This window comes from Lepisma saccharinum, chromosome 2 (assembly GCF_977018435.1).
Source record: "Lepisma saccharinum chromosome 2, izLepSacc3.1, whole genome shotgun sequence".
In the NCBI taxonomy this organism is placed as follows: domain Eukaryota; kingdom Metazoa; phylum Arthropoda; class Insecta; order Zygentoma; family Lepismatidae; genus Lepisma; species Lepisma saccharinum.
Window position 1 is genome coordinate 155,218,219 of NC_139230.1, and position 19,448 is coordinate 155,237,666.

Below are 19,448 nucleotides of genomic sequence, written 5' to 3' on the forward strand. Positions count from 1 at the left end.
ATGCGTGTGGGTGAGTGAGTGAGAGAAAGAGAGAGAGAGTGGAGTGTTTGTTATAAGCATGTGTGCATGTCTTCGATATGTGTGAATCTAGTCCAGGAATGTTCTTTTCGTATCCAAACCATGTGCGAAAAATATCAGCATAATGTTCAGATTAGGTTAGATTCAGATTTTAGTCCAGAATATATCCTTATCCACAATGAAATAAAAACATCGAGATAATTTCACGTGAACCCATGTCCGAAACATGACCAAAAGTCATCCATAGAATGTCCAAGACACGTCCAAAAATGATCCACGGGATATCCAAAACACGTCCAAAAAAGATCCACAGGATGACCAAAACATGTTCAAAAATCATCCACAGAATGTCCGAAACATATCCAGAATGTCCAAAAGATATCCAAAATTGACCCACACAATGTCCAAAACACATCCTTCCTGGATATCCTATGGACGTCCCTGGACGGACATATGGATATCCAGAGGACGTCCTATGGATGTCTACTGGACATTCCTGGACATCCTGTGGATATCCAGAATTTCGACACTAGTATCCAGAAGACGTCCATTAGACGTCTCCTGGATATGTGTGTGCTGTATGGATAGTAGCTAATTACTTGACAACGTATCACGCCACTTTGAATTTATAATCTTTTTAAAATTAGTGTTGTGTAGAAGTGAAAACTCAACAAAGCCAGCATGTTTTACCTTTCCAATGAGTGGTTCAATATAGAGGACAGCAAGACAAAAGCAAAGTAAACCATGGTTTGATGTTATCACCTAATGGAAATAAGAAAGTAGTTAAACGACTCCAGTGCTGTAATACAAGTCAACGAGGAGTTCGATAAAAATAATAAAAAAGAAAAAGTGAAAAGAAATAAAAATAGATTTATTTATGACAGATTTAAATGAAGGTGCAAATTAGTTTAGAAAAGATGAGGAGAGCCTAAAACAAAAAAGTGTTAAAACGATGAAAGTGGTGAATTTTTCCTTTATGCAAATTGTATTTTAAATCGATGGAAAATGTATTTAAAGACAAACCTTTTATCCTTAACACGCTGCATGGATTTAATACCAGCCAAATTATTTTGATTTAGTTTATTTTACTTCGCGTTTTGTGCCTCTTGGCTAATTTGCGAAGATGGGGATGAGTGATGAAATTGATGAATGGACATTCACAAACAACCAAGCCCGACCGGGATTCGAACCCAGGACCCTTGGCGTCGCAGCGCGATGTGCTAACCACTCGGCCACAGGGTCGGGCACCAGCCAAATTAATTAAATATGTTGGAAATATATTAATAATTTTTCTAGTATGGAATGAAATAAAATTATATAACAGTGGAAATAATCTATTTTTTTGTTTGGCGTTTTAGAAAGGCAAATAAATTATTTGTATTAATAGTAAAATATTTCTCTCTCCCTTTAACACCATAAGATGCCAAGTATCTAACATTCAAAATCTTGCAGTAACATATTTTAAAGTCACGAAACATCACCAAAATTTCAGCACAACAGCCCCTTTTGTAGGGCGGTTGCGATATTTCTCACTCCTGAGATAAATTTAAAAAAATGATCTTTCGAGCTTGTGTTCTGTAAGATTTGCTTTCGTTTTCGTTAACGCTAAATGAAAGGAGATTGTGGATATTATGGGAAAGGCTTAAGCTTTTGCGGTTAACATTTATGTTCGAATTGATTTTGTGGAAGAACGCGAAAATACCTATACTTTTTAGCACTCAAAATAACGGAAGTTGGAGTTGCTATCATCCCTAAGGCGAGTTTTGTCGGGCTGGTTTAATATAATTATGTAAGAAGTGGAATGTTACTGCAGGGCCAGGCTTGAGCAACTAGCTTGTACTTGTAGAGGCCAGCAAACCCTCCGTGCGGTGAGAACTTCTCGCCTGCAAACTGCAACCGAAGGCCAATAAACAGCAGAAGAGGGGTGGGAGAGCCGTTGAGATGTAAAATATACTACGGGGAAGACACCCTCCTTTTCACGGAACCGCCCCCATCTCTTCAGCCATGATTACAATGCCACACTGCAATGTTACTTGCGAATCAGATGAGAAGTTTCTCACCGACGAAGCCTTATGCTACGCTCACTCCTTCCTTCTTGCCTACTTACAACACAACAGTACCGCTGATCTCCCAACAGTCCACATATACAGTCACCGTCAATAAAAATGGGACACCTAGATCCTGAAATACGCGCTTCCCTGCAAGGCGTTATATGTGCTACATAACTATACGACGGGGGTAGAATTTGCCATTGAAAATTTGTTATTAAAATCCACTTACCGCCACTTATCCACACACTACACCTTGCAGGGAAACGGGTATTTCAGGAGGTGTTTCTTTTTATATTTCCGGTGGTTGTACATTCAAGTTTATTTATTTTAAAGGCTAGTCCGGACCGAACCTTCAATTTAAAGTAGGATTCGAACTACCATGTGCTCTCACCGGGGATCAAACCCAGGGCCAATTGATACAAGGCGACAACGTTGCCACTACTCCATCGGGGAGACCCCATACGAGAGCTCTCTCTATAGCTCTTTTCAGTTCTTACGGCGGGCGCTCTAAAAGCTGGCAGGGGAAGTGGGGAGCGGGGAAGCGACCAATCCAGCACGATAAGAAACGTAGCGGCCAGTAGAACGAGTTCCACGTAGTACTTTTTCCGGCCGCGTCGAGTCTCTCGGCTCCACTGCTGTTGTCTGGTTGGTCTGTTGCGTAAACCCCGCTCCCCACTTCCCCTGCCAGCTTCTAGAGCGCCCGCCGTAAGAACTGAAAAGAGCTATAACAGACAGGGAGGGTTGACCAGACCTACTGTAAGGGTTACCACGAATCCCAAGACATAATGTTTTCAACAACCCTAATGGCACGACGGCATCAAATACACAATTGAGTGTGTTTCAGGCCCCGTGACCTTTTTTGATGGTGCATTCGATGTTAAATGAAACCTTCCAAGAGACCGATTTCTTTGGAAAACAAAAATTGGTTCTGTATGTTTGTTCTTGGTTCTGTGTGCATGCATGTTGGAAGTATTACTTTTCTCCAGTGCATTAATATTACTGTAAAATCTAGAACTTGCACTAAAACAATTAGTATAAATAGTAAGCAAATTTATCAGCTTCTTTCAATAGAGTCATTATACTCTGTCTGGAGCAGGCGAACGAAAACAAGTCTAGCGTGTACTGCTTCACTCTGCCCACTCGATTTCCTCTCCTTCCCTGACGCTTTGCGCGGCCTTGCTCCAGAGATAACTGAGACAGGGTATAAAACTCAGCTGTTTCCAAGACTGTGCCTGAAGATACCTGTTCCCCTCCAAATTTCTGTTATTTATGTACTAAGGGACAATTCTGAGAGAGTTTTCCTAAATACGCGTGCGCAGAAGAATGTGTAAATGGACGGAAATTGAAAAAAAAAAATACAATACTCTTTTGATGCTATAGAATAATGGACATGAATGAAAACTTGTCACGTACGTATAGTACCAGTGGAAGGTAGGGTAATGCGGAGCAACTTGAAACTTCTGCTGTGAAGAAAATCCTCCGAAACCTCTATAAGGAAACGTGCTTCGAAAGTAAATCATTTTGCACTTGATAATAAGATGTTATCAAGTGTGGATGAACAGAAGGTTATTACGTGTTCGAGTTGGTCTTCAAAAATGGACCATGCGCCTTCTTTGAATCCGTCATTTAGTTGCAAACGCTGGATGTATTCATCACAGATCTTCTGACGGCTTACTGAATCAAATACCTCACAGCAGGAAGCTAAACTGCTACTGAAACAGGAGAATGTTTGACGTTACGAAAGAGAGAAGATTCATCCGACACTCAGAAATGAACCAAAATCGATGGAATTTCTACTTGTTGGGAATCTTCGTCTGAATCGAATGCACCAAAACCCATTTTATCTTTAAAACAATGTAGAGGTGGCTTTAATAAAAACACCACAGTGGAAATGTACAGCCGGTAAGAGAGCTTTTCCTTGGAAATTCCAATTTTGCGGCCTACCACTTGACATTTTTCATTGATAATGTCTTCTTCCGTATGCTAAGCCGCAACCGCTGGTTCTTCGGGAATAGATTTATGAATGCTCCTCTTCTTCCCGGAAGGCTGGAAGCAACACGTTGCATTATAATTCACGTTCCGCTGGACTGAAAATATTGCTTCCACACCCTATATTTTTCTCTGCATAACGTGAATGATTTTCCGGAACCCAGTCATCTCTCTTCCTCGCTGTAATCCAGCTGCAGTTATTGCCCGTCGAACAGGTGCGTTTGGAAAATTGAAAGAAATATTTCATTCAAACGGTTTATCGGAGGTGAGGAACATACATACTCGCTCCAGGATAATGAAAATTGATGTTGAAGCTGGTTCTGGCAACAGAATGGTATTATATGAATCTCTGCAGAAGGAAAACGGATATACATTGAATAGTTGCTTGTTCTACTCTCGTCGTAACTCGTTATTTTTGTCCGATAATACATGAGCAGCTAAATACATGATACTCTGTATAAATGTTCGAGAAGTACATTTGAACGATATGTTTGTTTAATGTTTTGAGCCATCCTCTGTGGTTAAGTGGTTAGCGGTTAGATTCGTGATTAATTATTAGGATCTAGGCATGTTTTCTTGAACTTAACAATTTTATTATTTTGCTATTCATACTCACCGTCACGGTAAACCTAAGGAAGTAGAACGCGACGTAAAATCATGCAAAATTGATATATACACCTTCATTACATGTTTTAAAGACTCAAGCGAAACACTTTTTAGTAGGCACAAATTGAATTTGCTAAATTGCAGGATAGTTCTGAAACGCATTTCAAATTCAAAAAGTGCAATTTCAAATTCCATATTATTGTCAGGAATATGTGTGTGTGTGTGTGTGTGCCCGTGTCTATAGGTTAGACTTCTATTCTTACGTGTATTTTTTATTTTTTATTCCCTTGAAATGTTTATGTTGTTTTTCGTTTTTTTAATGTCAATGTAGACCACTAAGTTCATATTCAAATATGGGGAAACTTGGTCAAGTGGAAATAAAAGCTCCACAGCGTTAACTTTGCCATGTAAAACAAGACGAAATAAATAGATAATTAAATAAAACATTCTGAAAAACAAATATATTTAAACGTCTGTAAAATTATGTCGAGTTTGGCGTGTGTTTGTGTGTGTGTGTGTCTGTATAAAGTATAATTATGAGGTTCAAACCTGTACAAGAAACCAAATTTGTGCGCAATTTATTTTACGAGCTTTAACGCTTTCATTTATGAATGCATATTGCAATATATAATGGAAATATGAAAAATGGTGCTATACTGAAAAATTAATACACCCAACTTAAATCCTATATCAATTGAGTACCATAAAACTCGGTGCACTGGGAATGATTTAGATTACACCCGAGAGTTTAGCTAAAGCTTCAAGGGACTAACAATAAATCATCCCATTTAATCGAGATAATTAATTAAAGTGAGTCCAATTTCAAATTCATATTTTAACACCAAGGAGAATCTATTAACAATCTGCGTGAATAACTTTAAGGAAGCAATATCATGGTGTTCTCTACGAAATTGAGAATGGAATATGAAAATCTTAGCAATTCATGAATATTGGGGGGGGGGGTCATTGTTTTATAGCCATTTTGGAGTATTCACTACTAAATATAATTTGAATGCAAAATAATAAATAGGGATAAGTGTGGGTTTTTAATACGACGTAATTTTAGAAGTGCTTCTGACTAAAATAAATTATGTTTTTTAAACAAATAAAACTCCATAGCGTGTCTAAACCGAAGAAACATTACAAATTATATCGAAATATATGTCGGTAATTAAGAGGACATTAGGGTCTCCCCAATGGTGTAGTGGTAACGTCGTCGCTTTGTAATAAAGGCGATACCTGGTGGAGTCACATTTCACAATGGTTCGGATCCAACTTTGTAATGATATAGTGGGGGTTAGTTGTGATCACTCGCGATATTTAAATTGGAAAGCGGCTGCGCGGTAATTACAACTTTAGACAATATTTGAAGCCTCACACTATATATTACAAGTTACAATTTGCGTCGCCCTTCTCGATCGACAGTGCAAGAGTCTACGAGCAATGCCGGCGAGAAACGCGAGACAAAGCCCTGTAATACAATATACACACAAAATAGATATATATATATAAGCGTATGCATAAGGTCAAAAGGGTCCACCAACGAATGGCACGCCGTGCTTTCTCCGTTGCGTTAATTTGTCCTCACAATTTTCTATAACACTAACTCTATTTGTCTACCGCGTCTACAATTGACAAAATGGAACCTGGATTTCAATCATCTCTTAAACTCGTGTCTTGCGTTTTATGCACGCATTCATTTGTTTAATACCATTTTCAAGTAAGGCAAAAGGTCAATTTGTATTTGTGAATCATCAACAAGACAACTACGTTAATCAATTACTATATGTATTTCAAGAACACCAAAAAGCTCGTAAAATAGTCAAAACAAAACAATCAGCGTAAGCCAAAACGCTATTCACATGAACGACGTGAGAGCACGTCAAATTTACAAACACGTCCTGCGTGTACAATTAATTTACAACAGTTAACGAGCATCTTTCAATCATGCGTAACAAAATGCATATGCATATATTACTTAAATCCAATTAAACAGTCCACATTAGACAATTAACAAATACTTCCCAATTATTTTCCCATGTATGTTAATTGCGTTGCAAGTCTTCATTTAGATTTTACCCTGATTTGCCTTACGGCATTATTTTTGCCATTCATTAACATTAACTCAATTCTCCCGATTTAAATGCTACCGAGAAAGGGGCAAAGAAGGGAAGGAACATGAGTCCCGGATAAGGTGATATACGTTGCAGAGAACACGTAGATTCCTTTTGTTCGTATGCAAGAAAATTTAACCAAAGTCTTAGTTCTTAAAATCGGAACGTCGAATGGGCGGAGCGATTATACCGCGTCGACCACAAATGCAATTGTTACGTTCGTAGATTCAAGTAAGTAAATGCGCGCAGGTCAAAAGTTCAATTTTTAGAACGTAATAAGTCTTTGGGCGACGGGAACAAGATGTGAATCAAAATTCAAATTAATAAATCACCCAATTCACTCTTCGACAATTTTGGCGAACAATTCTTGTCCTTAATTCACGTAGGAGGACTAATGTAAAAATATTAGTATAGACTTTACTTTTGATAAAAGGGGGGGGGGGGAAAACGATCTGGAACGTTGGCACAATTATAAAGTTCTTGTAGCACAGCAGAGAGTTTACGTACCTATTATAACAGAAAAGTTCAGCCTCAAAAAGGTCCTGCCATGCCGCACTCCAATCACCGTAATTATTCCCTTAGATGCAGTCCATTTTACGAGTCGCGAGCAATGAAGGCTTCCGTCTTCGCAGGCCTCAGGCTAGGTACGTCTCTCGCTGGCTTCTGGCGACCAAAGGGGGAGTGGTCAAGTTCCGTTCCAGTCAGTATCAGCTCCTCTGTTGCACTGTGTGCGGTTTACGTCCAGCCCGTGTATACCGAGTGCTCCGCGAGAGGCAGCACCGGTCGAGCAAACGAGGCCAGCGGCCTCGATGGCCGAAAATTGTACTATATTTTACGTCAAATTTTCACCTTTTGTAGAGTTTATAATATTGAATATTAAAAAACGTTACAAATTCCCCCTGACTTGCAAAAAGATAGAAACAACCCATCCAAAATAAATATACACACTGAGTAAATTTAAGTACAAATAACAAAAAAACACTCATGGAATTAAATACCAAATTCCAAAAATAAGGAGATCTACCTACGGAGTTGATCAATACACAAAAGGGTCTGACATCCCAAACTTGGTAATCCTTCCAAGAATTAATCACTAAAAAGGTTCATAAGGATGCGTAAAGCATACAAACATTACTCGTAGCATGACGATGAAAGAAGTCATATTACATCGTGTTCGCCTCCCGGCCAAACACCTAGATGTATGAATCCTCACGAGAATCTTGCTCAGAACAATCACACACATTGCGCATTTGCAGTTACCATGGTAAATCCGTATAAAGCCAATGATGGAATGAAAAACATGTATCCATGGCGATGAAAAAAGGTTGTTGGTTCCATAATTATTCACTGGTAGTAATTTCCATCCTCGTAGAGCAAAAAAACCGAGAAAGAAAAAAAGGAACGAAATCAAATACTAAGTAAAGAAAGAAAGAAGAAGGAAGGAATAGGATAGCAAGAGGAGAAAGGTTACTGCAGGAAGGAAACAAGGAGGTAGTATTTTTTACAAGTTTTACGGAGAATGAGGTATTACCATTGGTTAGAACAAAGTACACAAATTTCATATCCCAGAGAGAGCATATTATATCTCTCATAATATACATTTACCACAAAAATAATTGGAATTACTCTGAAATACAACAACAAAGAGTAAGACTCTTAGATATATATACTTACATACACTGCATATAAACACATTAAAATCTGTATATACATATTAATTCAGTATCTGATAACACTATAAGAAGAGAACAAAGAAATGCATGGGAAAAAGCATGGTCTAACTTAATACAAAAACTTCATTGACCGGAGGCTTGAGAGGATTGAAGTTGTAAAGCAATTTGCGAATCAGCCAAATCGTCAAGGTTATTGACTGTAAGGTAATTATGAAGGACGCGTATGCTAATTATGACCCCCCGAATTTGAAGAATTAGGTCGACGGCGGCACGTAGAATTTTGATGACCTCTCCGACGACAATACGTGCAAAAAGGGGAGGTATCCCGAGAAACAGTGTCCTGCGGGGTATGGGCGACATGTGCCGATAATGTAACTGAAGTGTTCCAATGATCAATTTTACTAATTTCAAGGGAAAAATTTTTCTTGGCATACTGAGTCTGTAAAAGGGTTGGGGGAACAAATTAGGGTGCAATGGCGGAACGGGAGGGGCTGATGGTACAACAAAATTAGCACCCACCGAAGGTGGCACAACAGGAAAGGACAACGCCGTCTGGCATCCAGCGTCAAGAACTTTACTCTCCTCAGGAGGGGCCATTATAGGGACACCCTATATAATGTTAAACGGGAAAAAAACTAATTGATCTAAAGGGGGGGGGGCAGAAAATTTAAAAAGATTACAGACCAAAATGAGAAAAAAAAGGGAGGGGAAAAATATTAATGGGAGGGAAAAAAATTTTCGATGTATCACAATGTCAAGACTGCAGCAAAGGTAATGTTCACACAACAGATCGATTGCAACCGTGCTCTGCTACCAATTTTGTAATGATATAGTGGGGGTTAGTTGTGATCACTCGCGATATTTAAATTGGAAAGCGGCTGCGCGGTAATTACAACTTTAGACAATATTTGAAGCCTCACACTATATATTACAAGTTACAATTTGCGTCGCCCTTCTCGATCGACAGTGCAAGAGTCTACGAGCAATGCCGGCGAGAAACGCGAGACAAAGCCCTGTAATACAATATACACACAAAATAGATATATATATATAAGCGTATGCATAAGGTCAAAAGGGTCCACCAACGAATGGCACGCCGTGCTTTCTCCGTTGCGTTAATTTGTCCTCACAATTTTCTATAACACTAACTCTATTTGTCTACCGCGTCTACAATTGACAAAATGGAACCTGGATTTCAATCATCTCTTAAACTCGTGTCTTGCGTTTTATGCACGCATTCATTTGTTTAATACCATTTTCAAGTAAGGCAAAAGGTCAATTTGTATTTGTGAATCATCAACAAGACAACTACGTTAATCAATTACTATATGTATTTCAAGAACACCAAAAAGCTCGTAAAATAGTCAAAACAAAACAATCAGCGTAAGCCAAAACGCTATTCACATGAACGACGTGAGAGCACGTCAAATTTACAAACACGTCCTGCGTGTACAATTAATTTACAACAGTTAACGAGCATCTTTCAATCATGCGTAACAAAATGCATATGCATATATTACTTAAATCCAATTAAACAGTCCACATTAGACAATTAACAAATACTTCCCAATTATTTTCCCATGTATGTTAATTGCGTTGCAAGTCTTCATTTAGATTTTACCCTGATTTGCCTTACGGCATTATTTTTGCCATTCATTAACATTAACTCAATTCTCCCGATTTAAATGCTACCGAGAAAGGGGCAAAGAAGGGAAGGAACATGAGTCCCGGATAAGGTGATATACGTTGCAGAGAACACGTAGATTCCTTTTGTTCGTATGCAAGAAAATTTAACCAAAGTCTTAGTTCTTAAAATCGGAACGTCGAATGGGCGGAGCGATTATACCGCGTCGACCACAAATGCAATTGTTACGTTCGTAGATTCAAGTAAGTAAATGCGCGCAGGTCAAAAGTTCAATTTTTAGAACGTAATAAGTCTTTGGGCGACGGGAACAAGATGTGAATCAAAATTCAAATTAATAAATCACCCAATTCACTCTTCGACAATTTTGGCGAACTTTTCTTGTCCTTAATTCACGTAGGAGGACTAATGTAAAAATATTAGTATAGACTTTACTTTTGATAAAAGGGGGGGGGGAACGATCTGGAACGTTGGCACAATTATAAAGTTCTTGTAGCACAGCAGAGAGTTTACGTACCTATTATAACAGAAAAGTTCAGCCTCAAAAAGGTCCTGCCATGCCGCACTCCAATCACCGTAATTATTCCCTTAGATGCAGTCCATTTTACGAGTCGCGAGCAATGAAGGCTTCCGTCTTCGCAGGCCTCAGGCTAGGTACGTCTCTCGCTGGCTTCTGGCGACCAAAGGGGGAGTGGTCAAGTTCCGTTCCAGTCAGTATCAGCTCCTCTGTTGCACTGTGTGCGGTTTACGTCCAGCCCGTGTATACCGAGTGCTCCGCGAGAGGCAGCACCGGTCGAGCAAACGAGGCCAGCGGCCTCGATGGCCGAAAATTGTACTATATTTTACGTCAAATTTTCACCTTTTGTAGAGTTTATAATATTGAATATTAAAAAACGTTACAAATTCCCCCTGACTTGCAAAAAGATAGAAACAACCCATCCAAAATAAATATACACACTGAGTAAATTTAAGTACAAATAACAAAAAAACACTCATGGAATTAAATACCAAATTCCAAAAATAAGGAGATCTACCTACGGAGTTGATCAATACACAAAAGGGTCTGACATCCCAAACTTGGTAATCCTTCCAAGAATTAATCACTAAAAAGGTTCATAAGGATGCGTAAAGCATACAAACATTACTCGTAGCATGACGATGAAAGAAGTCATATTACATCGTGTTCGCCTCCCGGCCAAACACCTAGATGTATGAATCCTCACGAGAATCTTGCTCAGAACAATCACACACATTGCGCATTTGCAGTTACCATGGTAAATCCGTATAAAGCCAATGATTGAATGAAAAACATGTATCCATGGCGATGAAAAAAGGTTGTTGGTTCCATAATTATTCACTGGTAGTAATTTCCATCCTCGTAGAGCAAAAAAACCGAGAAAGAAAAAAAAGGAACGAAATCAAATACTAAGTAAAGAAAGAAAGAAGAAGGAAGGAATAGGATAGCAAGAGGAGAAAGGTTACTGCAGGAAGGAAACAAGGAGGTAGCATTTTTTACAAGTTTTACGGAGAATGAGGTATTACCATTGGTTAGAACAAAGTACACAAATTTCATATCCCAGAGAGAGCATATTATATCTCTCATAATATACATTTACCACAAAAATAATTGGAATTACTCTGAAATACAACAACAAAGAGTAAGACTCTTAGATATATATACTTACATACACTGCATATAAACACATTAAAATCTGTATATACATATTAATTCAGTATCTGATAACACTATAAGAAGAGAACAAAGAAATGCATGGGAAAAAGCATGGTCTAACTTAATACAAAAACTTCATTGACCGGAGGCTTGAGAGGATTGAAGTTGTAAAGCAATTTGCGAATCAGCCAAATCGTCAAGGTTATTGACTGTAAGGTAATTATGAAGGACGCGTATGCTAATTATGACCCCCCGAATTTGAAGAATTAGGTCGACGGCGGCACGTAGAAATTTGATGACCTCTCCGACGACAATACGTGCAAAAAGGGGAGGTATCCCGAGAAACAGTGTCCTGCGGGGTATGGGCGACATGTGCCGATAATGTAACTGAAGTGTTCCAATGATCAATTTTACTAATTTCAAGGGAAAAATTTTTCTTGGCATACTGAGTCTGTAAAAGGGTTGGGGGAACAAATTAGGGTGCAATGGCGGAACGGGAGGGGCTGATGGTACAACAAAATTAGCACCCACCGAAGGTGGCACAACAGGAAAGGACAACGCCGTCTGGCATCCAGCGTCAAGAACTTTACTCTCCTCAGGAGGGGCCATTATAGGGACACCCTATATAATGTTAAACGGGAAAAAAACTAATTGATCTAAAGGGGGGGGGGCAGAAAATTTAAAAAGATTACAGACCAAAATGAGAAAAAAAAGGGAGGGGAAAAATATTAATGGGAGGGAAAAAAATTTTCGATGTATCACAATGTCAAGACTGCAGCAAAGGTAATGTTCACACAACAGATCGATTGCAACCGTGCTCTGCTACCAATTTTGTAATGATATAGTGGGGGTTAGTTGTGATCACTCGCGATATTTAAATTGGAAAGCGGCTGCGCGGTAATTACAACTTTAGACAATATTTGAAGCCTCACACTATATATTACAAGTTACAATTTGCGTCGCCCTTCTCGATCGACAGTGCAAGAGTCTACGAGCAATGCCGGCGAGAAACGCGAGACAAAGCCCTGTAATACAATATACACACAAAATAGATATATATATATAAGCGTATGCATAAGGTCAAAAGGGTCCACCAACGAATGGCACGCCGTGCTTTCTCCGTTGCGTTAATTTGTCCTCACAATTTTCTATAACACTAACTCTATTTGTCTACCGCGTCTACAATTGACAAAATGGAACCTGGATTTCAATCATCTCTTAAACTCGTGTCTTGCGTTTTATGCACGCATTCATTTGTTTAATACCATTTTCAAGTAAGGCAAAAGGTCAATTTGTATTTGTGAATCATCAACAAGACAACTACGTTAATCAATTACTATATGTATTTCAAGAACACCAACAAGCTCGTAAAATAGTCAAAACAAAACAATCAGCGTAAGCCAAAACGCTATTCACATGAACGACGTGAGAGCACGTCAAATTTACAAACACGTCCTGCGTGTACAATTAATTTACAACAGTTAACGAGCATCTTTCAATCATGCGTAACAAAATGCATATGCATATATTACTTAAATCCAATTAAACAGTCCACATTAGACAATTAACAAATACTTCCCAATTATTTTCCCATGTATGTTAATTGCGTTGCAAGTCTTCATTTAGATTTTACCCTGATTTGCCTTACGGCATTATTTTTGCCATTCATTAACATTAACTCAATTCTCCCGATTTAAATGCTACCGAGAAAGGGGCAAAGAAGGGAAGGAACATGAGTCCCGGATAAGGTGATATACGTTGCAGAGAACACGTAGATTCCTTTTGTTCGTATGCAAGAAAATTTAACCAAAGTCTTAGTTCTTAAAATCGGAACGTCGAATGGGCGGAGCGATTATACCGCGTCGACCACAAATGCAATTGTTACGTTCGTAGATTCAAGTAAGTAAATGCGCGCAGGTCAAAAGTTCAATTTTTAGAACGTAATAAGTCTTTGGGCGACGGGAACAAGATGTGAATCAAAATTCAAATTAATAAATCACCCAATTCACTCTTCGACAATTTTGGCGAACTTTTCTTGTCCTTAATTCACGTAGGAGGACTAATGTAAAAATATTAGTATAGACTTTACTTTTGATAAAAGGGGGGGGGGGAAACGATCTGGAACGTTGGCACAATTATAAAGTTCTTGTAGCACAGCAGAGAGTTTACGTACCTATTATAACAGAAAAGTTCAGCCTCAAGAAGGTCCTGCCATGCCGCACTCCAATCACCGTAATTATTCCCTTAGATGCAGTCCATTTTACGAGTCGCGAGCAATGAAGGCTTCCGTCTTCGCAGGCCTCAGGCTAGGTACGTCTCTCGCTGGCTTCTGGCGACCAAAGGGGGAGTGGTCAAGTTCCGTTCCAGTCAGTATCAGCTCCTCTGTTGCACTGTGTGCGGTTTACGTCCAGCCCGTGTATACCGAGTGCTCCGCGAGAGGCAGCACCGGTCGAGCAAACAAGGCCAGCGGCCTCGATGGCCGAAAATTGTACTATATTTTACGTCAAATTTTCACCTTTCGTAGAGTTTATAATATTGAATATTAAAAAACGTTACAACTTTCAACCGTAGGTCCAATCGAGATTAGCCTATATGTGCATAAATTGAACTTTAAAACATCAATTTATTAAAATGACATTAGAGCTACCACAGCAATTCGTGCAAAAATATTAAAACAAATTTTGGAAAAATGTACTATGTAATGCATACAGCTTTCTAAGTATTTGACGTAGCAATGTATATTTTTTTACTTTTAAAATTTGCAATGAGAAATTAATAGAATTTTGAACATCAAAATGTTTCACTTCCTTCACTGCAAAATACTTGACTTTAAGAGCAGAAGTTGTGAAAGTTTTCAAATGCGTTTAAAAATTGAATTTACAATAAGGATGAAATTCCAGATTACACGTAATTTTAAAGTTATGCTTTGAAATTGTTGTTCTTTGTTTCATGCAGCGTGAATGTTTGGTTATCAACAGAAGTATTGATTGATTGATTGATTTGGTGTTTTAAGTCCACTTTATGCACAGTAAGGATAATCGGGACTAGACCTACAGTTTAAATTGATTGGGATCCGAAGCACTATGTGCCTCCGCCGGGTATCGAACCTGGGACCCCTTGGTTACTAGTTAACGACGCTGAAACCCTTTGAGAAGGACCTGGAATTGTTCAATAATGTCAATTTAATCCTTACTAAAGTCTCATACCTTACACTTTCGGAATAACAAGTTGGGATCTAGGCAGAAAAGTAAAATGTTAAGCTTTCAGTAACAAAGGCTCATCCATGGAAGACCAAGCTGTTGAATAGGAAATCATTGAATGTTGGTTAAAGTTGGGTTATTTTAAAATATTAGTTTAACATCCTTGTTGCAGTATCTTAAGCAAATTCCAGATTTTGTATATTTGTATTATTTTTTTTACAAATACTGGGTGTTTCATAAATATTTGAGGGGTTACAAATATTTATTTCAAGTAAAGTATTGAACTTACATCAATGAAATCAGTCCAGAAGGAACGAGGAACTTAAACAGTTTTCTTTAACACCTACAAATGCTCAATGCCTAAAAATAATAATAAAATAAATCAATTAATATTTTTTGTTGTTATAATTACATGAACAGGTATATATCTATATATATATATAAATGGATGAATATGTGTGTGTGTGGGTGTGTATATTTGTTTGTTCCAGCATAACTCTCTAACGCCTGGAGCAATTTCAACCAAACTTGGTACACATATTACTTGCAATCTGTGAATAATATTTTGGGGTAAGACAACCCTGGTACACGTAGGGGTGAGGTGGGAAGGGGTGACATGTATAAATAATCGAGAACCACCGATATTAAATTCCGCACAAACAGACATCCGTGACTCTATGCAATCCGCACAACGATAGTGTTTCTCGGATTGTCTAACATTCAGGCTGTGTTGCGAATGGAATCCACTCCCAATGCGGTTCAACTCCAAGTTCATCACCTATCGGCATGGGGGGTGAGAGGGGGTGAAAAATAAAATAATACAAATGACCGAGATTAGTGTCAAATCCATAGTTTTCGGAGTCGCTAAGCTAATTGGTGACATTCACGATCACATTTAACATTTCTTACATTTTACACTATAGCTTGAATTCATTACTTTCCTGTCTAATTCAAGATTGGAATAAATAAATACTCGGGCAACGCCGAGTAATCAGCTAGTATGATATAAGAATGGAGATGTAAAGCTGTATTCTATTATATAGCTTATGTCTACAGCTCTTGTCTGGTCTTACGGCGGTGGGCCTACAAGGGAAGTGGGGAGTGGGGAAGCGACCAATCCAGCTCGATAACAGACACAGCAGCCTGTAGAATGAGGTACGCCCAGCACGTCCTCCTGCGACGTCGTAACTCTCGGCGTCACCGATGTTGTATGGTTGGTCCGCGGTGTATTCTCCGCTCCCCACTTCCCTTGCCAGCATGTAGGCCGCCCGCCTTAAGACTAGACAAGAGCTATAGTTAGGATCACTAAGATTTGTATAAAAGCACCTCTCCTACCAAAGAAACGTATGTAAAAAATTAATGGATTATTTGCTGAATACCAAATTGGTTTTACTTTTCATAAAAAGTAAAATTCCTCATCATTATTTTTAGACGTATTAGTAGTAGTAGTAGTGCGCAAAAATATTCGCAGGCACTGACAACACAAAACTGTATACTCACAACCTAATCCTTACCTTTGTGTAAGTTCTCAGGAAATAAATCAACTTCATATTATACAACTGTAAACAAGTATATTGCTAATTTAATTTTGGGCTTAGCTAGTCTTCTGCTTAAAGAGGGCGTCCTTAAAACACCTTCTCTAAGTACGCCCTTGCTTCTAGATATAGAGTAAAAGTTGAACGTTTTCATATCATAAAATCAGAGATGTGTAGTCATAATTTTCTGAGGTAGAACATATCCTGGACTGAGAATATTGGCAAGTGTAGGTTGCTCGACTAGTGAGGGGAAAACAATGACAATTGCTGATTGATTGATTGATTTGGTTTATTTTACTTCGCATCTCTGCCTATTTTGACAAATCGCTAAAATGAGGATGGGTGATAATATGATAATATTGATGAAGTGACCCTCACAAAGAACACCCAAGTGAAGGCCCGGATTCGAACCCGGTACCCTTAGCGTCATAGCGCGCTGCGTTAGCCACTCTGACACGGAGGTCAGCAATGAAAATTCTAAGAAGGAAATAACTCCAGGGTTTGCTTCGTTCTTCCTACTGATGCATATTTCAAAGGTATATTTCTTCACGTTATGACTGGTTTTCGATTCTTTCCTGCTGCTGATAAGTTCGTCAACACCTCAATATTAACTCGTAGCAAAATATTGATTTTTGATGTCTGTCGCTTATTTTCTTCTTTCAGCTGTCTATTTAATTTAACCTTTCATTGAGGAGACCCTTCTGTCACGCTTTCAGGATTCATGACTGTAATAAATTGACATTTTATCTGATTAATTTACTCAGAAAAAAGTGCCATTTCTCACACGATGATACATGAGTTTTCCAGTATTGATTGCTGGCAGCTTCCAGTCTTATTTACGTGTTTTATTCATGTACATTGGTGAAAAGATACTTCCCCCATATAGCAACGGGTACTAAAGTACTATTGGGCAATTGTTGCTTTCCATCACCAGTTGAATATTTTTGATCAATCAATTTTTATCGTGTTTTTTTAACATTAAGATAGTCAAGAAAGTGTTTTTATCAGACATTATTCTGGAAACTAATTAATTTTTCATTATGGACACACATATATTAACTATTTTAGTGCATATTAAATACAATTATGCCGTTAATTACTGTAGTGGCATGCATCGATACATTTTCCAGTCTTATTGCCTTTATCGTTGGACGCGATAGAACGACAATTTTAATCACTTGGTGGGGGAAATGTTCCTATCATTCATATAAATAGCAGCATCCGTTTGGTGCATATTCCTTTGAACGAAGCACTCATTCAAAATTCCCTTTTCATCTTCCGCATAATTCAAAAGCAGAACAAAAGCGTTACATCCATGATGTGATTTGCGGGAAGGGTTTACATCCACGGTGGTACCGAATTGACACAAATTTCACTTGCAAAGCGCTTGTTATGTAAATGCGCGTCTGCTCTCGCCCCGTAGAACTAACGAAAACATTCCCCGGCTGAACAATAAACTCCACGAATACATTACAGAAAAAAAATTAACAAAAATCGGATACGTAAGGATTGAAGCAACAAACCCTTTAAGTGATTCTAGATTACTTTATAACCAGCTGACTTCTATACACAGTTGGCAATGTTATAATTGATATGGTTTGAGTTAGTTTGAGTTTGATTTGAGTTAGTGTTTTAAGTCCACTTTATGCACAGTGAGGCTAATCGAGACTGGACCTACAGTTTAAAGTAGGATCCGAACCACTATGTGCCTCCACCCGGTATCGAACCCGTGATCCCTTGATTACAAGGCAACGACGCTACCACTGCGTCATCGAGGAGGTCTATAATTGATATGGACAGGACTCTAGATATTGGAATATATTTTTGAGAATATAAATGATACAATGAAGGTGGTTTCGAAGATGCCGTAGTGGTAAAGTCGTCGCCTTGTAGTCAAGGCGTCTGGGGCTCGATACCCGGTGTAAGAACATAGTGATTCGGATCCCACTTAAAATTTGATTTGATTTGATTTATTTTACTTCGCTTTTTGTGCCACTTTTGGCTAATTTTGCGAAGATGGGAATGAGGGATGATATGATGAAATTGATGAATGGACACTCAGAAACATCCATGCTCAAGCCAGGATTCGAAACCGGGACCCCTAGCATCGTAGCGCGATGTGCTAACAACTCCGCCACAGGGGCCGGACCCACTTAAAATTGAATGTCCAATTCCGATGAGCCTAATTCTGCATAAAGAGGAGAATTTAATGCAATTCAAGATTTCGGCACACGAAAAATCTAGAACATAGACGAGCAACTAAAGCCATTGCATTAGTACTTTCTCGATTGCATAACGGTAACTCTATCGACTTACGAGATGGGGGTCCTGTGTTCGATTTCCAATTGAGCCATATTGCACAGTTGTTCGTATTACACTTTAGACTGTAGATCTGGTCTCGTTTAGCCTGTCTGAATTGGAATTAAAACAAGTTATTAACAAAACTGCAATTGGAATACAAAAATTGATGAGAACAAAAGCCACCTCGGTGGCGGAGCTCGTTCATTACTTGACTCAAGATTTGCTTCCAATGACTCGGGATTCGAGTCCCAGGTAGGATATGGGTGCTCCACTGATCTTCTTTGCAATCATATCTTAATCGAAGCAATAATTGCAAATCAGGTGGAAGAAAACCGGTTAGCAGCCATTAACCAATATACAAAATGTGGCCAGCCTGCGTGGCAGGGTGGTTAGCTTTACACACTATGAAACCAGAGGAGAGAAGAGTTTCATGGCGTCAGCATTTGATGACTGAGTGCGTTGAGTGGTCGACTCAAGATATCACCTTCAAAGGTTTCTGGTTCAAGTCCCGGTCTCGGCATGGTTGCTTTGCGAGTGTGCTGTGCCTTCGTAAATTTCATTTAATAATTATTTATCCTCAGTGCAGCGATTAACCCATAAACGCAGGAAAGCGACGTAGAAGTATGGAATTTTGTATTGACGTGATT